The 20,125-nt window shown below is 46.4% G+C and overlaps 1 long non-coding RNA gene across 2 annotated transcripts; it reads right to left on the bottom strand.

Moving 5' to 3' along the window:
- Window positions 1-784: 784 nt before the first annotated feature.
- LOC128914283 (uncharacterized) lies at window positions 785-18,251 on the bottom strand. 2 transcript variants are annotated; one of them, XR_008468228.1, is made up of 6 exons: window positions 18,166-18,251; window positions 15,596-15,775; window positions 14,017-14,418; window positions 7,971-8,031; window positions 6,505-7,614; window positions 785-2,774 (listed from the first exon to the last, which is right to left on the bottom strand). It is a non-coding gene; the product is annotated as an uncharacterized LOC128914283 (long non-coding RNA). The 2 variants fall into 2 exon arrangements; XR_008468229.1 differs by having other exon boundaries at window positions 7,262-7,614.
- Between the last annotated feature and the right edge of the window lie 1,874 nt (window positions 18,252-20,125).

Genomic DNA, 20,125 nt, shown 5'->3' with positions numbered 1-20,125 from the left:
AGAGCATTTAACCGCTGCTGTGACAGCAGCCGTGGAGGTCCCAGCACCTGCATACTTTACACCTTAGCTGCCTCCTCTCGCAACATGGCTGGGAGGCTTCACTCCTGCTACAACATACAGCAGTGGTCCTCGACTGCTTTGCTTCTGTCCCCACGTCCTCCAGATGGGCGCTGGGGATGATTATGTTTGTTGCCTTCAAAATAGCAGGTGTCCCAACGCCAACTAGTCAAAGAGGGAGCTGTCAAACTTCCCTGTACACCCCTCTGCGCCTTCTGGGCAGTGAGTGCATCTGAGAGGCACCTTGTTTATGGGCTTGACACTGGGTATGACTTAACCAGCTTTGACAGGGGTGAACCTATTTATAGGAGGAACTCCTAATGCCTCTCATTCAATGTCATATTTGTGAAAAAGTAAAAAAATGAAACAGAAATGACCCCAAGTTTCTGCCTTCAGTAATGGAAATGTCAGCTGCTGACCTGGCCAGGACGGGCAGCATTGAGCCAGTTTCCTCAAGGTCACCCAGAAGTTCACACCACAGTCCAGCCTCTCCTCTTTGAATGTCCTTCCCTTCTTGCCTTGGCATTCCTGATGCATTTCAAGTCTGAACCCTCTGCATTTTGGAGCCTCCCAGAAATTCAACCCCAGCTCAGCTCAGTCCATAAGGATGGGCATGTGAGGAGCTGAAGGAGAGGTGCTACTGTCATAGATTACCACTCACTGCACAAATGCTTTACTAAACACCCCTGAACACAGGTCAAGCAGAGAAACATCCAACCAACAACCTTTATTCCGCCATTCACACCAAAGACTTCGGCAGAGATCTGCAAACCTTTTTTTTTTTTTTTTTCCTGTGGGTTTTTCTAGCATCTGAAAGGATGCTGGCCACCCAGTTGGCCACCACCCTTTCAAAGGACTACGGTCAACTCCAGGACCCACCAAAGGTGCATCGCTCCGTGATAAGCCGTGCCAAGAGACAGCACGCGTGCAAGGCATCTTGAGCTCCAGGCGGCTGGGATGAGTCAGAGCCAGTCGCCTTTTTCCCTGCGGTGCAATTGTACCAGGTCCTGACAGCATCAGCTGGCTTTTATCACTGCTCCACATCAGAGCTGTCAGTCCTGAAGACAATGGAAGGTGTGTGGAGGGGGAGGAATTGAGCATCTCTGCGCTCCGTTGGCTTCCCAGAATGATGCCAAAGTGGCGAGCAAAGAGTTTTTGATTAGCAGCCTGCTGCCGCAAGAGGATTAGTGAGGACGTCAGTGACTGTGGCAGCACTGAAATTAAAAAGCAATACTTCTTGAGCTTCCTCTGCTACTGTTTTTGAGGGGAAGAGCTTGACTGACAGTGATGAGAGCTCCGGAGGGCATGTAGCCACTGGAAGGTTCACCCCTGCTCATGGCCCCATGGATGGGGAGCACCTGCCTTCAGATTTACTGGCTCCAGTGGGGTCTGCAAAGGATTCGAGTCACCTCCTCAGTGCAAATTAATCTTCCCCTGCACGTAACTTCTCACACTCACGTGTTGCTGTGGCGGTGGCAACGAAAGAGAAAGGAAAGAACCTTGAAAAGCAAAGTCCAGGGGTCCAGTTAGTGAACAAACAGAAAAACCACAAGTGAATGAAAAGATTAAATCTTGCCAGCTGAGTTCTCTGCCGAGGAGGGGGGTGTCTGTGCCTCCTTCAGGCATATCACGGAGTCTCCTGTCCCCCAGGCTTGCTGGGAAGATCACCCACGTGGATTCTCAAACCGCCCCTCGTGTGCGTTGTCCCGTGCCTCTCCCTCGCGCTCGGGGGTAGCTTCCTGTGAACGCCCACGGAGTGATTCGTTCTCTCCCTGCTCATCCCTGATGAGATGCCGATGGAAAGGCTGACAGCAGCTAGGCAGCTGGTGGGCAATGCCCAGGGTCTGTTTGCCCATCAGCTCTGCCTTGTTTCATTGCTTCTCAGCAGACCTGCACCTGCCTGTTGTCCCCATCTTGCACTTACACACTGAAGTCCCTCCAGCACGGAAATCAGCTTTTTATTCTATTTGTAAAGCACAGAACACAAGGGCCTTGATGCCATCTAGATACTACGTTTATCCTCCTAGAACCAGAGGCAGGGAAAGTGTTGTGGTGTTGATTATTTTCCAGATACAGAAGTTATGTTCAAGGCAGGGTCAGTGATTCGATAAAGGTCTCAGGAAATCTGTGGACACTGTCAGAACAGGGTCCATTTCTCCTGGATCTCAAACCAATACCTGAAGCACGAGTCCACCCTTCCCTTCAGAAAGGATTTAGAACAAGTCCGTTTCCCTAAAGTGCTGAGGCATTATGTAAAATAAATTGGCTTGGTCTGTGCGAGGCCAGGTACAATGGGTTTGTAAATTAAGTCCTTCTAAATGGAAATGGTAAGACAGGTGTGAGAGAAGATACCTACAGGCTGGAAAGCTTAATCAGAAATGAAAATTGCTGAATGGGCCAGACACAGTCATTTTAGCAAGAATCGTGTGGTGTTGCTGCAAAACAGCAACAAAATGGCTGCTGTTTTAACGATCCCATGCAACCCGCTCTGCCCACGTACAGAAATACAGAGGCGCTGTGTGACTATGTTCCTGTGGGGTGCTGCAGGGACAGAAGTGGCCAGCTGTCCTAGGACCCTGTGCGGTCCCAGCCTACGGCTTCCCATCCAGCTCCCATGGGTAAAATGCCGTGTGATGGCTGAGTGGCATTTCATCTCCACAGTATTCCTCTGGAAGTGACACACGGGGCAAACAACACATTCAGCATCAGGACAAAAGCTACAAAATAAGCAGAAAAAGAGGAAGTTTAAAAATTAATCAGAGCTCAAAGTGCTGTCAAGTTTCTCCTTGTCCCTCCCTATGCGGGGACACAGCCATCATCACAGATTAGAACTGATCGACTGACCAGGTCAGGGCAGAGAAGATGTGATATTAATGCAGTTTTCCACTAATTGGCACAGACTAAGAAAAATCGTAGTGCCCAGCATCCTGTGCAATGAACAGGTACCGCATACTCATCATGAGCTGTGCTGGGACCAGGCTAGCTGGACGCAAGGTCTCAAGCACAGGACAGTCAGAATACAGGTTTGACTCCCTTTGATAGGACCATGCAAAGCCAAACCTGACCAGCTTTCAAAGCATGGCGTCAGGCTCTCCTAGAAGACAATTTACAGATCTCTTCCTCCACCCCCCCTCCTCTGTAGCTAGTTCCTGTTCCCTTGCTATGAAAAGTTTGGTTGTCTTCTCCTTTTTCTGGCTGAATCTTTCCACGGCAGTTAGCTGCCATGGTGATAGAAGTTACAGAAATTAGTAAGAAGAAGAGTCATAATTAACAATTGACTGACAGTCCCATCTGACCTGAGAGAGTAGCTGAAAGCTGCCTCCCACTTCAATCTGCTTGCCACAAAACAGCCAGGAACATGTAGATTTGCTAGCCAAGGTTGTTTGGCTATTTGGCTATGTTCCCACAGTGGCTGTCCTCAGCTGATGTGGTGCTCAGAGCATCAGTGAGGATGTGTCACCATTGCCCTCTTCTGGATTGTCAACCAGGTCTGCTCCAAAGCTTGGGAGATGTCACCGTCTAGTGATGGCAGCATGTGGTGACTCCAAGGGGGTTCTTTCATAGGTGACCACTGGTACCTCATGCAGGTACTTGGCACTATTTCATTCTAAGACCTTCAAGTTCTTCTGCATTTCTCCTTCCAGCATGGTGGCTACGCTGCAGTGCAGATTTACAGTAGATAGTGGATTCAAACGGATGGAGAAAGTAGACAAATTTTACAGCTAAATATATGGCTAATTCAAGGTGCTTGTGAACGTGTACCACTGCTAGCTAAAAGGCTGGTGGTTCAAAACCTCCCGGGAACAGGGGGATTTCAGGTTCAAATGAAAGGAGATGTGTTGTTAAGCTGAGGAACTCCTTGCCACAGGATGTTCAAAAAAGCTAAAATTGGATATGAACTTGAGGGGAGTCTGGAAAAGTTTGTGGAAGAGAAATCCGCTGAGGGTTACTAATTACATAGAACTTCTAACAATTTAATTAAGTTATATTTCCAAATGAAATACATATTTATGGAAGAAAAGTCTTCCTTTTTCTTCCTAGGTACCCTCTTTGGGGCTACATGTAAGACAGCCCTTTGCTGACCTGGTATAAGCACACTTCTGTTGTTATGAATATGGAAACCCACACAGATCTAATCAGGGGTCAGGTCCACAGCTTCTGCCTCAAGGTTTTATTCAGCTTGAGGCAGGCCGGGACTCAGTAATTGCTCAGCGACACACTTGGGGCCTGGCCCACCATCAAGCTCTTGAGATCTGGTGTTTTTTTAATGTGCAAAATTATGCAGAAACTGCACTGTTTTATATGGGGAAGAAAATCAGCTAGACGCAACGAAGCACATTACTTATGGACTAAGCAAGGCAATTTTTCACACTCAGCTGGAAAGTATTTCTCCACTTGTCGTTTGCTGGAGTACGTGCGATATGGTAACACAGAGCACCAAACCTAACTGACACTGGAAATTATGGGGCTGTTGTCAGCATCCAAGGACTGAAAATAGGCAGAAAATAGGAAACTGGTGAGGAGTTTCAGCAGCTCGACCCAGCTCTGTGATGGACTTTAGAGTCAAGAGCAGCTGTTAATTCCTTCCAGCACCACCCAGCCTTCCTCTCAACTCTGCCTGTGTTCCCTACTCTTTGAATAATGTATCTCCCAGACAGGGATAAAATGGGAGTGGGCATCTCTCCTTTCAGCCGGCATGGAGGAAAGGAAAGATGGGGGAAACGGTGAGCCCCTGCCAGCAGGGGAGAAGTAGAAAGAATGACGGGTGAGAAAGGCAGGGGATGCATGGAGTGTCTGGCACAGGGAAGGAGAATGGTGGATCCCAGAGGAATGGGGACTAGTGGGGACATAGTAGGAGGGCACATATATACCTGAGCCAAGAATAAAGGGGAAAGGATGGCACACAGACCTCTTGGTTCAACGGACGGATCAGAGGGATGTAGGGTGTCTCTGATATTGATCTGGCAGACTGGGACTATCCGGAAAAGTAAGAATGGAAAGCAAAGTACCCCGAGTCCAATGCAGTCAGTCCTAGCATGAAGCCCTAAGTCTGAACAGTGGGACAGAAGGGGCAAACCCACAGCTGGGGAATATCAACATCATCTCCAATGGGTCTCTGCCAGTTGAAGACCCAGACACTGTACTGCAGAGGTCCAGAGAAGAGCCTGTGAGATGGAGATGTTCTCTGTTGTTTTTCAAGGGTGACAAATGGGATACAGTACAAGTAGCACACAACACACATAAAAGATCCTCTTTAGGATCTGGACAACAGAGTTCCTGGCTGATAGATCAGGGACTAAAAGTCAGGATTCCTGACCCCTGTTTAAACTTTGGCACTTGAAAGTTTACCTTGGACAAAAGACACACTCTGTGCCAGTTCCCTGCTTTCCAGTGAGTGTAACAGTCACTGCCTGCCTTAGCAAAACAGCGTTCTCCATTCATGTTTGGGGAGCTCCTGGATAGCAGAAACTGCAAGTGCAAAGCATTATCTCTTCAGCATCCTGCAAGAGCATACCAGCAACATTTAACATCTCCTCAAATCCGGTGGCAGGTCACAGCAATTGGCGGGTCTTACATGTGTGTGACTGTGAGTCACCCAGTATTACTGATCTTCATATTAATCTATTGTTGTAAATGACTTGGAGCTGCCTACAGACAATCCTTCAGAATACGGAACAATGGAGAACCTGCACATCTGAAGAAAGCCTCCTCTGCATGGCAACTTATTGCCATCGTAACCAGCATAAACAAGAGCAATTAAGACAATTTCAGAGCATCACCTCCTCCCTCTGGGGTCTTAATGAGAGCACGCTCAGAAGGGGGCTGGAGCAGAAGCAAGCCAGGGCTGGGAATTAACTTGTGTGGGAAAAGAAGGGTAGGAGAGTTTTAGATTCAGAGGATTGCTTCCTCTCCGCCCCATAGCGTAATGCAAAGGGCAAGTAGGGGGAGAGATTCAGTCAGCTCTGTGGTAGATAGAAAAGGCTCAGAGGAGCAGAGCTTTTCTGCTGCTTCACCCTCACACCAGGTGTCAGGACCCTGCAGAAGTGTTTGCTGACATACCCGGGTAACGAGAAGTCGCTAGAATGGGTGAGTGCCAAGGGCATCACTCGGAAGTGTAACAGGGTTTAGAGCCATAGCTCTTGGTAGAAAGCAGGGTTGGATTGATGACCTTTTAGAAGCAAGGCGTTAAGGAAGAAGCTCTTCCAAAGTTGATGATTACCTATCCCAGAAAACAAAGACAAGCCTCAACACTGTGCTACTGGATTAGTATATAGGTTGTTTGCACGTGCTCCTCAAAGCTTTGCTATATGCTAGTGATCTACGAGCATTCAGATGACTGAAAAGCTGTTTGTGGGTGGCTATGCAGTGAGGAGAGAAGAAAAACTGGGAAGCTCTCCTATGAGGAAACTGACAGGAGATGAGAGCTTACGTATTAGAGGGACTGACCTGTATAAATGCTCCAGGGAAGGAAGGGAGACAGCTCCTATCAGCTTGGTGATAACACCTCTTCTTTCGGCAGTCTGCCCCCTTGCAATGGAGAAGAAATGGATGGGGCAACAGAGCAGAGCTTTTGTTAAGGTTTTCATATGACCTAATACTGCAGGAACTATAAGATTTTCAATTGACTCTTCTCAGATTTAAGGCAGAAGTCGGAAACTAGGCTCCTGCATTGTCACAGTGTATAAATAGCCCTGATGGAAGCATAACAGGAGCTCAGTTAGGTTTTATCCAGTACAGCAAATGATGTATCATGGATTCAGATATTTTTATTAAAAAGCCATAGGATTTTATCCAGCTACTCTTGCAACAAGCTCGCTAGCTCGTTTAAGTAGTGTGTAATGATAGCTACCCATGCTTCAGGTGGATCACAAAATTCACTAGAGCCAAAATGGTTCTTTCCATTCTCTGCAGACACAGTCTTTTCCTGTTAACTTGAAATTTGCTATCAAGGATTTGATTGTCTGCTTAAAAAAAAAAAAAAGGAAAGTGGCACATTAACTTGCAGAGAGAAGAGAGGAGCTAAATCTGAGACCTCTTATCTGAATCTTCTCAATGCCTAAGTGCTGGATAATTGGAATGGCTGTCTGAGCCATAAATGCTGTTTTGCTCAGATGTTGCTAACCTCATATAGTCTTCTCCTTTCTGCTTTTCTACCACAGTAGAACCCTGGTTCTAGGATCTCAGAAGACACATGAAATCTGACCTTCAATGTAGAGAGATCCTACAGAAACTTCCTGTAAGCCAGCAGGAGATAAGTGCTCTGCAAAATGAGAAACCCACTCTCTCTGGAGTCAGTAGCTGTTCAGAAGAAAAGCATCACTCGGCCAAGTGACATGGACCAACTTTCCCTTAGCTAAGACTTTTGACAACCATAGCTCGAACTCTCACAGCCAAAGGACTTCCTATCATCAGGCGGGTCTTTAGGAGGGATGTGTGAAATAGGCACGTTGTTGTTAATAGCAGTTCAGGAAACTGGGGCTGTCTGCTGTGGTCCTCCTTGTCTTGTGCTGGTTCTGCGTGCATCAGATTGGATGGGTGTGCAGAGCTGGAGTCCACCTGCAAAAACATATATGAGCGCATAAAGAGGAATAACCATTAGCGGTTGCTGTTATTCAAGACAAGACAGCTTTCCCCATGGATATCATGTTTGGGTACTGCCTGGAGGGGAGCTAGTGAGGACTCAGCAATTCTGAACATCAGCTTACATATTTAGGAACCTCATGTCAAATGCCTTCTAAAAAACAGCAAAAAGGTCATTTGACAGAGAAAAATGGGGAGATGTGAACAGCTGAATCTGTTCTCTACCACTGACTCACCACGGGACATTGAGTGAGTCACCTTATTTCTCCATGATTCAAACGAGGCCAACAGAAAAGCAGGTACGGCATTTTCTGTAGCGCCCTGGTTCATACCTGCTGATGTGTGTGTCTGGGTGGGATGGGTTGCACGGAGTTTTCAGTTCAGAAGAAAGGCCTGTAGAGAGACATCAGTGTTTGTTGACCCGTGCTTTATAATGTTCTGACATCTGGAAGGGCAGAGCAGAATCATTATTGTTAGGATGATGACCACTGGTTCCCTTATTAAGAGGAAATTAAAAATAGGAAGTGGTTATAATTATCGTTTTGGACACTGTTCCAGTGGCATCATTCTCAACACGCTGTCAGGATTATAATGTAATAGCAAAGTGAATGTCATCCTACAATTCCTGTATTCACTGCAGCACAAGTGTGAGCCAATAAGATCCTCGCTATCTCCTTCCCCGACATCCAGCTGTGCATTTCCCAATATGGCTCGATCCCTCTTTCTGAGGTCCATTGTCACGTTAACAAAGGCAGCCGAGTGGTATTGCTAAGATCCAAATGATGGAAAGAGACACAGAAAGAAAACCTCAGCATCTCTAGAGACAAAAACAATCATCTTGCACCATTCCAGAGGGGAAGAGAAAAACTTCCCAGATAAAGATTTATCATTGTCCCCATCTCCTGCTCTGAGGCGAAGTGCTGTTGCCCATTCCAAGCTCACTGGTTTTGCTCGCTGCTCTATGCAAGGAAGAGGGAAGCTGCCTTTGGAAACTAATAACCTTTTCCTGCATGGAAAACCAAACGAACGCACTTTGTTTGGGAAAGGCTTGCACTGGGATTCATAATAAGCCATCGTCGACGTGACAGACCTTGTTATTGACTTGGAGCCAAATCTTGAGGTCCTTGCCTGAAGGATCAGAAGGATTTGACCTCAGGACTGTTATTAGCCTTGACATCACCAGCTCCTGACATGGGATAGTTTTCCAGTGAACTTGCTTGAGAATGTTTAGAAATGTCAAGTGGCCGAGCCACGAGGACACAAGAACGAGAAGGTGTCAAATTCGCCCAATTGAACGGGAGAATTTCAGTCCTCCCCCTTGCTGTCGTTGGCGATGGCAGCGCTGCTGACAACGTATGTCAGGGTTACACAGCGTTATCAGACCTCCTCTCAGCCCAGGCATCCTTTGTCAGCACAGTCCATGTGCGAGATCCCTGCTAAGCGAGAGCAATGGGATCCCTACATAGGCTCAGGGACCTGCAAGAGCAGTTTTTCAGCACTAATTGTATTGTGGTTGGATGGAGCTTGTACCAAACCTGGTTAAGCAGATGATGGACACTGTGTAAGACAGACAGAAGCCTACAGGTTCTGTTTGTGGTGTGGTAGTATTTTGCCAAAAGAAACCTGGTGTCATGTCACACTAACTGACAGCTTTGAGGGTGAGGAAGGAGAAGGGCAGAGAAGACCAAAGAAGTTAGACAGCTGTAGACACCAATGTAGCAGTCTTGAGGTGCAGTGATCCCCATACATTTACTCTTACTTCATAGAGGCAAGGCTTCTGTGTTTGAACACGAGCAAAGGAAAGGCTGTTAGTTAAAACCTCTGGCCAAACTCTTTCTCCATGCTGGGAAGAGCTACTGCATTCTCTCTACTACTTGCAGAACAACTTAGCTCACCATGGTTTAAACAAAACTTCTCAACAATCTTTTCCATTCTCCATTGTCTTCACTGTTTTCAGTGCTGCCAACTTTCCTTGGGTACATCCACAGCCTGAATTATACAGTAAATCTTACTCCTGTGCTCATGGACTCAAGCCACCATTCTGGTTGTTGACATTGGTCAAGATCTAACAAGATCTGATTGTCCCCCTGTACTCGGCACTGGTGAGGCCCCACCTCGAGTACTGTGTTCAGTTTTGGGACCCTCACTACAAGAAAGACATTGAGGTGCTGGACCATGTCCAGAGAAGGGCAACGAAGCTGGTGAGGGATGTGGAGAACAAGTCTTATGAGGAGCGGCTGAGGGAACTGGGCTTGTTTATTCTGAAGAAAAGAAGGCTGAGGGGAGACCTCATTTCTCTCTACAACTACCTGAAAGGAGGTCATAGCGAGGTGGAAGTTGATCTCTTCTCCCAAGTAACAAGTAATAGGACAAGAAGAAATGGCCTCAAGTTGCGCCAGGGGAGGTTTAGATTGGATATTAGGAAAAAATTCTTCACCAAAAGGGTTATCAAACATTGGCACAGGCTGCCCAGGGAAGTGGTGGAATCGCCATCCCTGGAGGAATTTAAAAGATGGGTAGACGTGGTGTTGAGGGACATGGTTCAGTGGTGGTTTTGGCAGTATTAGGTTGATGGTTGGACTCAATGACCTCAAAGGTCCCTTTCGACTTAGATGATTCTATGATTCTAAGATCTACCATTCATGACTTCAAAAAACTTATACCATCAAGATGCCATTATTGAGTCATACTCACATTGTTTCATGCAGCTAAAATCAGTTCCACTAACAAAAATTATAATGGGTCAGAATCTGTATTGATCATATATCCACCCATCTATCTTGCCATCTCTCTACAATTTCCGTAATCCTTGAGAGCACCACTTGTTAGTGTGCTGCAGGAACTCATCCAAAATGCTTTAAGATCCCTAAATTAATCATGGACGATTCACCTTCCTTTCCATCAGGGAAAACAAAAGCTTGAAATTCAAGGGGAGGGCTGAAATCTACTCAGCTGATTGGCTGGAGGATGCCTTCTCGCCCACACGTCCTGCTCGGTAACATTTCCAAATATTTTTCAGCAAGCTGAAAACAATTGTGTTGGAGGGGCAGAGAGAGCCTGCTAATACCCTATCGGTTTCACATTCTTAGGAGAGTTCCCAGCCCACCGATCTGCCGTCCTATATCAGGCAATGAGCCTTCAGCTGGAAACTTTACCCTGGCTCTACCTATTGTCCAATGTTTTCCTTCCTGCCAGATGATTGGAATCGCACCAGTTGTTAATTTTACACCTGCTGTTTGTGAATATCCCTGGGTGACCTTTCTGACAACAGCTAGCAGAGGGGATTTCTCGATGGAGAGATGCACATACATGCATGCGGGAGCAGATAGAAAGGCAACAGGAAGGGGCCTCCCGATGAATGATGAGGGATTAAAATAGCTCTTGCTGAGGCCATAGTGAGATATTGGACAGCAGGAATGATGAAGCGGATGTTTAAAACAGAATGAAGTGTCGAGCTAAGCACAGAGGGCAAAACAGTGTTATCAGATCCCTTCCTCTTTCCAGCTCTCTCCTTGTGCCCAGTTGGCTGAGCAATGCCACCCCAAGCCTCTTACAAAAGAAGAATGTCTCCCTGAGATACTGAAGACAAGGTCTAGGAAGTCTGCAAACTTTTTCATTTGAGAATCTGAAAGGAATATCTGCCCATTGGCCCTATTAATCTCTTCCTTACCTTGGTGTAACTGACCTTAATGCCATCTCAGCAAGGTATTAATCACCCCAAGAGGGATGTGCCAGTACAGCATGAACAGGAAAAGCCATTGGCTTCGCAGTCCTGAATTCTAGCTGGACTGAGGAAGTCACAGGTGCTCAGATATCACTGTGACCAGCTTTAATACTCAGATTAGGTTAAACAGATCTACCCCACATTAGAACTGCTGCATTAAGAGCACTCTGGTTATTAAAAATGATTTATGGGGCCAGAGACGGATCAGTGGAGAAAGTGGCCATGGGCTGTAGCCAGGTCACCTCGACATTTCCTACGGCAAGCTGGTACTTGGCTGTAGAAAGTGGAGCTAGTATACATGTAGGAGCGGGAGATGGCACGTTTCCCTCTGAAGGAATACTGAATATTGGATAAATATCTCAACACAGTGGTGGATGTCTGCTTAGTGGTAGCAGATGTTCAGGGACAGGCAAGTCTGACCCTTTTGGAGGAGAAATCACTGGTGTGGGTATCAACACGATTCTGTGTGTACGCTGCTCAGTCACAGGCCTCCATCCTTCCTGGTACAGCAGTGATCAGTGTGCCAAGCAATCCCTCTCCCAGTGATCTCAACTCGGCATAATACACCCTTTCACGGGAGAAGGGCTCTGGCTCAAGATCTGATTCTGTTCAGAGATGATGGGGCAAATCTTGCAGTTTGCACAGCCCCTCTGCCCTCTAACCTGGCCAAGCACAACTCAAATGGAAAAAGTCTTCCCAGATCTGATTCCCAGGTCCAAACCAAGCTGGAACAGCCTGGGGCAGCAGCCTCCAACTCCTGTAACTTGCCACTACAGGATGAGGGGACCCCATGGTGTTCTAGATGCCATCTTGCAAGTGAGGCTCTCAGCACATCTAAGCTAATGATCAGCCCCAACATATCTTGTGCAAAACAGGAACTCTGAGAGTTGGCCACTTCCCAAACTGAAGAACAACGTTCTGACAACCTAAACGCCCACTGAAGTGTTAACCCCAGAAGACACTACTGGCGTCTTCTCCTGATCAAGTGTGGAAGACAGGACCGTTTCTGCAGAAAGCCCGTCTACAAGTGCCAGGTGAATAATCTCAACAGGCATGTGATGTGCCTGTCGGAATAAAGGATGTCTCTGACTAATCATTTTGCTATGGTGTTCTTGTGATTTGTTCTTCTGAAACTTTCAGGCCAGCAAGCCACCACTTTCTAAATACTCTTGGCCAGAAACTCACTCAAATGCAGGGACAGCTGCAAACAGTATGATGAACCGTGGGCAGCATTGGAAGGGGTCTGTGTGTCATGTATCTCCAAAGCCCTGGAAACAAGGGGAACAATAGTTGTTATCCCAAAAAAACAATCCCTCAGCTAAGTGAAAGCCATCTTTGAAGATCAGGGATGGCAGATGAGCTTCTCTCTGCAGCCTCATCAACATGCTAACAGACATCTGCATCTCTGGACTCAGATCTGTCCTTGGCCAACTCAGTTTAGAAAAGGTTTTGTTTTTCTTGGGCTGGTTTTGTTTACAGCCGTTTGACCGAGGCAGAGAGTTCACCAGCAGCTGAACGCAACCCAAGTGTAAGTTCTCCAGTGAAACATCTGGTTACAAGGCAAGGTCAAACGGGCCTGAAATGGGAGAGGGCCACAGACTCTCTCCACAGAGATGCAGCCAGCTGGGAAAAGAACAGGCTTTTCTGGGTATGTTTGAGCATTTGGCTGGGAAAAGAGAGAAAGAAACAGATACTGCAAAAAAGCCAGGGATCAAGAGGCTGGTTCTTTTATTGGTTAAAAATCAAGACCACCCTAGTTGCCACATGAATTGCTGAGTCTTATTTAGCAGGAATTCTAGCTGTTCCCAAATAGACAGAAGGTCTCTTCAAGTTCCTCATTTATGCATATTTAACAGTGTATACATACGAATTTCTCTATTCCCCACTATCCTGGAATTACTTCAGATACACATCTCAAGTCAGAAGACCTTCTTTCCACTTTTTTCTTTCCATTATTTACCTCTCACTATTGCATTACAGCTGGAAGGATGAAGACAGACCTGACCTGCAGCACACTACAAACCTTGATCTCATACGTTCCTTAGGACAAGGACCACCCATTGCTCTGTGTTTGTACAGCACCTGGCACCGCTGGTGCCCGAGTCAATGTTGACACAAATAAGAACATTATTTGTGAATGGCGCGAGAGCTGCTGAGAACCAAAGAAACCATTCAGGAAGAATGAACCCTTCCACGCAGTCCCAGGGAATGTTAGCAGCAATCTAACATTTAGAATTTCCTTGTTTACAAAAAACAGCCCCATTCCTCAGAACAAGAATCAGGAAAACCCCCACATGAACCAAGTGACCAACCAAGCACACAGAACACCTATCAAGAGGGAAAGCTTATCATGGAGACACAGCGGGAACTGTTTGGTGAACTGGGACTGATTCATGGGCTACGAAAAAATAGCGTAAAAGACTAAATTCACATTATGGTGTTTCTACGGCACAAGCTGACCAGCCGTAGTAACACTATTCCTTACTACATGATTTTCAGACAGAAACAAGTGAAGAATAATTGTCTGAACATGGGACCAAGCATTGTTTCAGAGCTCTGATGCTTCCTCCTTTAGGGACCTTCACTAAATTTCTCAACCTTTTTGTGCTTGAGCATCCTTCTCTAAAAGGATAAGGACAATAGCAGTCACTCACCTACTTCACCGGGTAATGAATGATTCAGATAGCTCTCATCGACCTCTTCAAGTCCTATACACAATATCCGATGTGTCATGCAGCAGTTCGCATCAGCCAGAAAGCTATCGCCTCTTAATGGGACTGAGTTTCAAAGGTGATGGACAGGGCACAGCCTGTGGAAGGACCTGGCCTCTGAAACTTTTTCCTCTGGCATCTCTGTCCAAGCTGGGACTAGTTTGCAGAAGGATCCAGTTTCCTGTGGAGGGAAGTACGGAGGGAGGGGGGACAGCCTGCGCTGTGTGGCTGCCATCGCACCAGGTCATGCTGGAATCCGGACGTCAGGGGCAGAAGCATCTTTTGAGACATGGCATATCAGCTGCTGCCTTCATGCACCAGAAATAAAGTGCTCCAAATCCGAACCTGGAAGCCAACCAAAATACCAGAAGACTGTCATGGTTTGCATGTGCATAATCTGACGCCTAATTTGCATGCACTGCTTGTGTATCTTAATCCTAGCTTTCCAGAGGATGCTGTCCCATCCCTGATCCCATCAGCAGATGGACTACATCTGCCCAAATAAAAGCCACAGTTTCACCCTACTCAGATTTTTCCCACCAAACTGCTGGATGCAGCTGTTAATCAGGCCCCTGCCTCATGCAGTCTTTGGTCTGAATGCAGAGATTTTCTTTCACAAGCTCGTTACCATTTCAGTCACCCTTCAGGCTGCCTGGACACGAGCAAGCTCTGATCTGGAGTCACTGTGCTCCAACGAACACAATCAGCACTTCTGAGCACACAGTACTGGCTAGCGTTTGCCTGGCTCGGAGCACAGATCCTGTGCAAAAACCCACACAGACTAGCCAGTTATTCATAACAGTCTATAAAGGGCACATCTGGGTTGGGACTTTACTCAGACATTTGGGAGTGCAAAAGCAGGCTATTGCTTACTTAAACACAAACTCACTTTCAAAAACTTCTTTGCAAAAAGCCAACCATGTGACTGCAATTTTCCACATCCCTCATCCTGTAGATAGGATCCAATGAAAAGAGATGTTTGCTCTGACCCTCTGGTATCTGCAAATAGTATTGGAGGGGTAAAATGGAACCCGGTCCCATGCTTTTCCCAGGAAGTCTGGGGGACAACCCAAGACACATATTTCATCCCCTAAATAACAAGCAATAACAAGAACACAGAGAATCACACCCGTATTCCTGAATTAGTGCCTCCCAAAATTGAGCCAGTGGCATTAGGAGAAGGTGTATTTGCAAGCCCAGAGTCTTAGATTTACTAGGAGAAACTGAAGAGTTTAAGGGTAGGTAAAGCCAATTTAGAGCACTAAGTATGCACATGTTGGAACCCACTGTAGAAACTGGGCTTGAGAAGCAGCAAAGTAAAATGTTGATTCATCCCTTTCTCTTCCGTCTTTTATCTCACAATGCGGAAGAATCCCTCTAGAAAATCTCATCATGTATCTTTCAGTTGTGATAAAATAACCTTCCAGCTGCCTACCCGAAACCTACCTGTAAGCGCACTAAGAGCGGAGTTTTGTCACAATGTAAAGAGTCAAATAGTTCCCCTCTCCCTCTATTTATTTACCTCCTCCAGGTGGATTCAGGTCATTCCCATGGTCTCCTGGGCAAAAGGGCTTCTTTGCTTGTCGAAGTTGTACCAAGTGGTCAGCAAGGTTTTGCGAGGCTTCCCCTCTCTCTGCTGCCAGGAGGGAGCAAACCACACTGACAGGAACTGTCTGGGGCTTGGGCATTTTTCTTCCTCTTCCTTTAAGCAGAAGTGTTTTGCTTAAATTAGTAAAACCTTTCATTTTCTCTGGCACTCCTTAACTTTATTTTTGTTACTTCTAGCCAGCTTGAGACGTCCTTTCCTAGGTAGCATTCACTACACCTGGCTCGGAAGCCAAACCTGCTGCTTCCCTCTACCCAAGCAACAGTCAGATCTGGTATCGGCTGGGGAGCAGCAATGAACCCATCCATCCCCACCTGCCCGCAAAGAGCTCCTGCTGCCCTCTGGTCATGGGAGGCAACATCCTCCAGCACTGCATCCCAGCTGGGAAAGTTCCCTGCCCCACTCCCCATGGCTCTCCTTTAGGAAGCACCATCCCTGAGCGGAGAACAGGGAGTCCTGTGGGTACACCTCCATCGCCTCCTCGTACCAAGGGTTTAAGGGCGCTGACTGAAAGCATCCGCTGTGGCCGGGCAGCTGTCCAAGCACCTTGAATGCAAGCTCAGATGCATTTCCACGGGCTAGGGTCACACTCCTGGACCGGCAACCCTTAGATTGTACCGGGCAAAATCCCGAACCAGGGAACTGGTCCTTAAAGCTTGTTCCCTCTCTAGTTATTCACAGCAGGGATAAGCAAGGCCTCATCTATAATCACCTAAAAACATCACATGATTCACGCTCTCACAGCACAACAGCTGAGCACGCTGCAGGATACACAGCAACATACATTGGTGATGCACCATTACACACTTCCCCATTGCAAGCCCTGTTGAAATGCTGCCATCAAATTATTTCAACTGATCAAAGTAGGAAAAAAATAGAATATTAAAGCCCCAGATAACAAATTAATAAGAATAAAAGCATGTAGGTGAGAATTAAGAAGGCATTAACATTCTGATGGCATCTGCTGCCTAAATTAAACTACAGGGAAAAAAAATGAGTTCAGCTGACGCTCAGGATCAGGACAAATAGTTCTCAAATGGAAATTACAGTTTTGAAAATTATGCACCAAAAAAGGATCCAATTTAGGACATTTCTGATTTGTGAAGTTCTTTCTCCAGGTGGGGATCTCAGGCTTGACTGGAGGGCTGGCAACATGATTGGCAAGATGCTGGAGCTGCTCAGTCCCTGCATCCCACAGCAGGACCAAACTGGTCCATAGCAAAGCGGGGCCAGTGTCTCGTCACCTCTCCGGTCCCCTGGGGCTCTGTCCCCTTTTGGAATCGGACCATATGGATATGGTATGTAAAGCATGTTTCATTCATGCAGACACCGACATGGAAAAGGAGGAGGAATTAGGCCTGGATTTTCAAAGGAACTCAGTGTTAAATTATGTGGATAACTGCATCCGTAATTTACATGAGCAGTTACTGTGACAACTAATAGTGAACGTCATAAAGTAGCCAGTTGAGCATGTAATGACTTGAGTTATATGCACCATCATGTCTCTTTGGCACACCAAATTAGGTGTGCATACACATTTTGCATGCCCCAAAGGACTTCTACCTCAGCAAAGAGCCTTAATTTCACAGCACAAGCCTGATCTCAGCAGCCTAGCCCAGCACAGACAGTTTAAGCAATGCAAAGAGCTGGCACAAACTCCATGGCCCAGGTCGGAATAGATCCTCAGACAGCTAATTAATTTTTACTGCCCCTTTGTGAACTGTAAATTACCCTTCATTTCCTAGATTTCTGTCCCATTTTTTCGCCTGCCTTTCTCTAGTGAAGCAGTAAAAAGGGAAAAGTGCCAATAATGGGCTCTCGGTGTGATAAAAGCAGCCACGACTCACTCGCACTTTGAACAATGCTCTGCTTATGACCAGAATACAAAGGCAATTGGGTTTCAAGAAACTGTCCAGAGATAATGACTTTTCCTGGAGATAGGAGGATATGAGGAATATTTTTTAAAAAGAGGGGTGGGGGGAAGTGTCTGGTTTTGCAGGACAAACACAACCAAGTTCCTCTCTTGCAGAGGGTTAAAAACAAGATAAATAATCTTCACTTAGAGACCAAGTTCATCAGTATTGCCTGCACAAGAGCAAAGGGAAACTGCTTACCACGCTGAACTGCTAACAGCCTCCCCTTCTCACTTCGACAGGAAAGAAAAGCCTCTCTCCGAGAAAGTGACCTTCAGACCACACACACACCAGAGTCTTTAGAGAGCAGCCCCTAAGCAAATGGTGCCAGAGCAAGGATGGGCGGCTTTTTTTCAGTACTGCCATGACCCTGTTCAAAGATTAAAGCTGCTGATTCTGTTGAATCCAGATAGCAACACCCTGCCAAGGAAAGACCTACTCGTATATATAAACCTGCCAAGACATGGTTCCAGTGTATATTCTTTGCTGATGCCACTGTTATCCAAAGCTGTTGCTGTCAGCCACACACCTATCAGAGGCAGAAGCTGCTGTAGGGAATAGATCATAACACACCTGAGATGAACTTTGCACAGGCTCTGCTGAAATTCAGGCCAGCTTCAGCATGGTGAGGATCACTTCACCCTTGTGTCAGGACACCAGCATTTGCATTAAATCTGTGAATAACAAAAAGGTATTACTGGAATTTTCATGTGGTTGCATCTACCAAATGCCCCTTGAAAGGCCATGGCTGCAAGAACATACGGAAGATCTCCAGGTCCATGCTGTTGGGATGCTGCAGGAATGAGAACACAGCATTGCTGGGGTGCGTTTATGGGGCCTTCAGCATATTAGATACTTATATTGCAAAACACCACATTCCTCAGCTCTGACAGAGCCTTTTTTATCTCAGCTGCAGATTCCTGAGTCGAAATTGCTGCCAGATGACTGTTCACAGTGAGTTAATGGCCACAAAACCTGAGCTTCTCTTGCCTCAAGTCATTTACCCATAGCATCAATGACGTTATCATGTTCAGCCCATATTTACTACAGCTACAAACTGATTCAGAGAAACCTGGAGTACAGGATTAATCATTACTCTTGGGATGTTGAAAATGGATACCAGAACGGACTTCCAAATTAGGTATCTAAAAGTCCTGCATCTCCCAGGAGAGCCCCATTACATCTCCCTACTCGTTCTAATGGAATCTATAGTATGTGAATGTGGCTTTGCCTCCCACAAGTCCTCCCTGCATAATTAGCCCCAGCTCAGATTGCTGCTTTCTGTAATGGCTGGAGAACCACTTTCTTCAGGCTACTGAGATGCAAAGAGGAAATGTTTATTGCAAAATGCAAGTCAACCACAGCCAGTGGGTCTGGGCCATGGTGGAGGGATACAGAAATGGCTGCTTCTTTTTTTTTTTTTCCTCAGAAATAGAACTCACTAAAAATAGCAGTTCCTCAGGAACAAGACTGCCTGAAAATAGCTGTTTCTCAGGAGCAGGGCTGGCTGCTTCTGAAAGAAGTAGCTATTAATGTATAATTGTCCCTGAGGCTGGTTTCTGAGAAAATGCTGTACATACAGAGGGCTGTGAAGAGATATGTTCACAGGCAGGAAACACAGGCACCCCTCTCTTGTCACAGGTCCTGTAAACTCCAGTAGCATTTGGTTGGCCAGTCTTAGGCACGGTTAGATCCATCACAGCACTGGAAGGTATTTTCCTCTGTATTGGTTAAAGCGGCGCTCCAGGATGCTCTTATTATGACAAATGACAAAGCCTCCATCAGCTCTACACTGGTTCTTCTCCCAAGACTGAGAAAGCCTTAAAAGCTAGAGCCAGCTCTGAAACTCCAGCACTGCCTTTCCACAGAAGGTCCAAGAACTTTGTTGAATTGCAGGTTGTGCAATCTACTTCCAATTTCCTGCTCTACTCAGCACTTAGAGTTTTCTCACGCAGATGCTACAGGGCAATAAATCTTCTGAAGAATGGCCCTACATTTCTCCCACTATGGTGTTGCCTTATAATGAGGAAAGACAAATTGCTTGTGAGATTGGCTGATTGCTTGGTTATTCCCTAAAATGTCTCACTCATCCCTCTCGTATCACCATGGGTTCAACAGCTCATTTCTTCTGTCTTCTTTTTCCTTCCCGGCACAGCCAGACACTATCTGCACAGAGGCCATTCTCCCCCTCGTCTTCTCCCCTTAAGGAGAACTGCAGCTCACCAAAAGAAACAGAGATTATAAAAGGTCCAGAAAAGGCAAATTGTGCAAAGCAGCAGTTTTAAGGAAATGGTAGTGCAGATGAAGTGCAGGGGGCTCTGACTGATTGCTGACACCATTTCAATCCCACAATAGAAACCGTACCAGCCTCTGCTGAGAGCATCCTTGGATCCCAAAGGCTGGGTAGACTGGGCTGTGTCATCATTGGATGGAAATCTATAGGCTGCTTCTTCCAAGCTCTGCTTTAAGTGCCTCTTCAAGTCATATCTCTCCTCTATTCACAGGTGCTCTGACGCTTCAGCATTCCAATAAC

Source organism: Rissa tridactyla, chromosome 8 (genome assembly GCF_028500815.1).
Source record: "Rissa tridactyla isolate bRisTri1 chromosome 8, bRisTri1.patW.cur.20221130, whole genome shotgun sequence".
Taxonomy (NCBI): Eukaryota; Metazoa; Chordata; class Aves; order Charadriiformes; family Laridae; genus Rissa; species Rissa tridactyla.
This window is presented reverse-complemented; position numbering and strand designations above follow the sequence as displayed.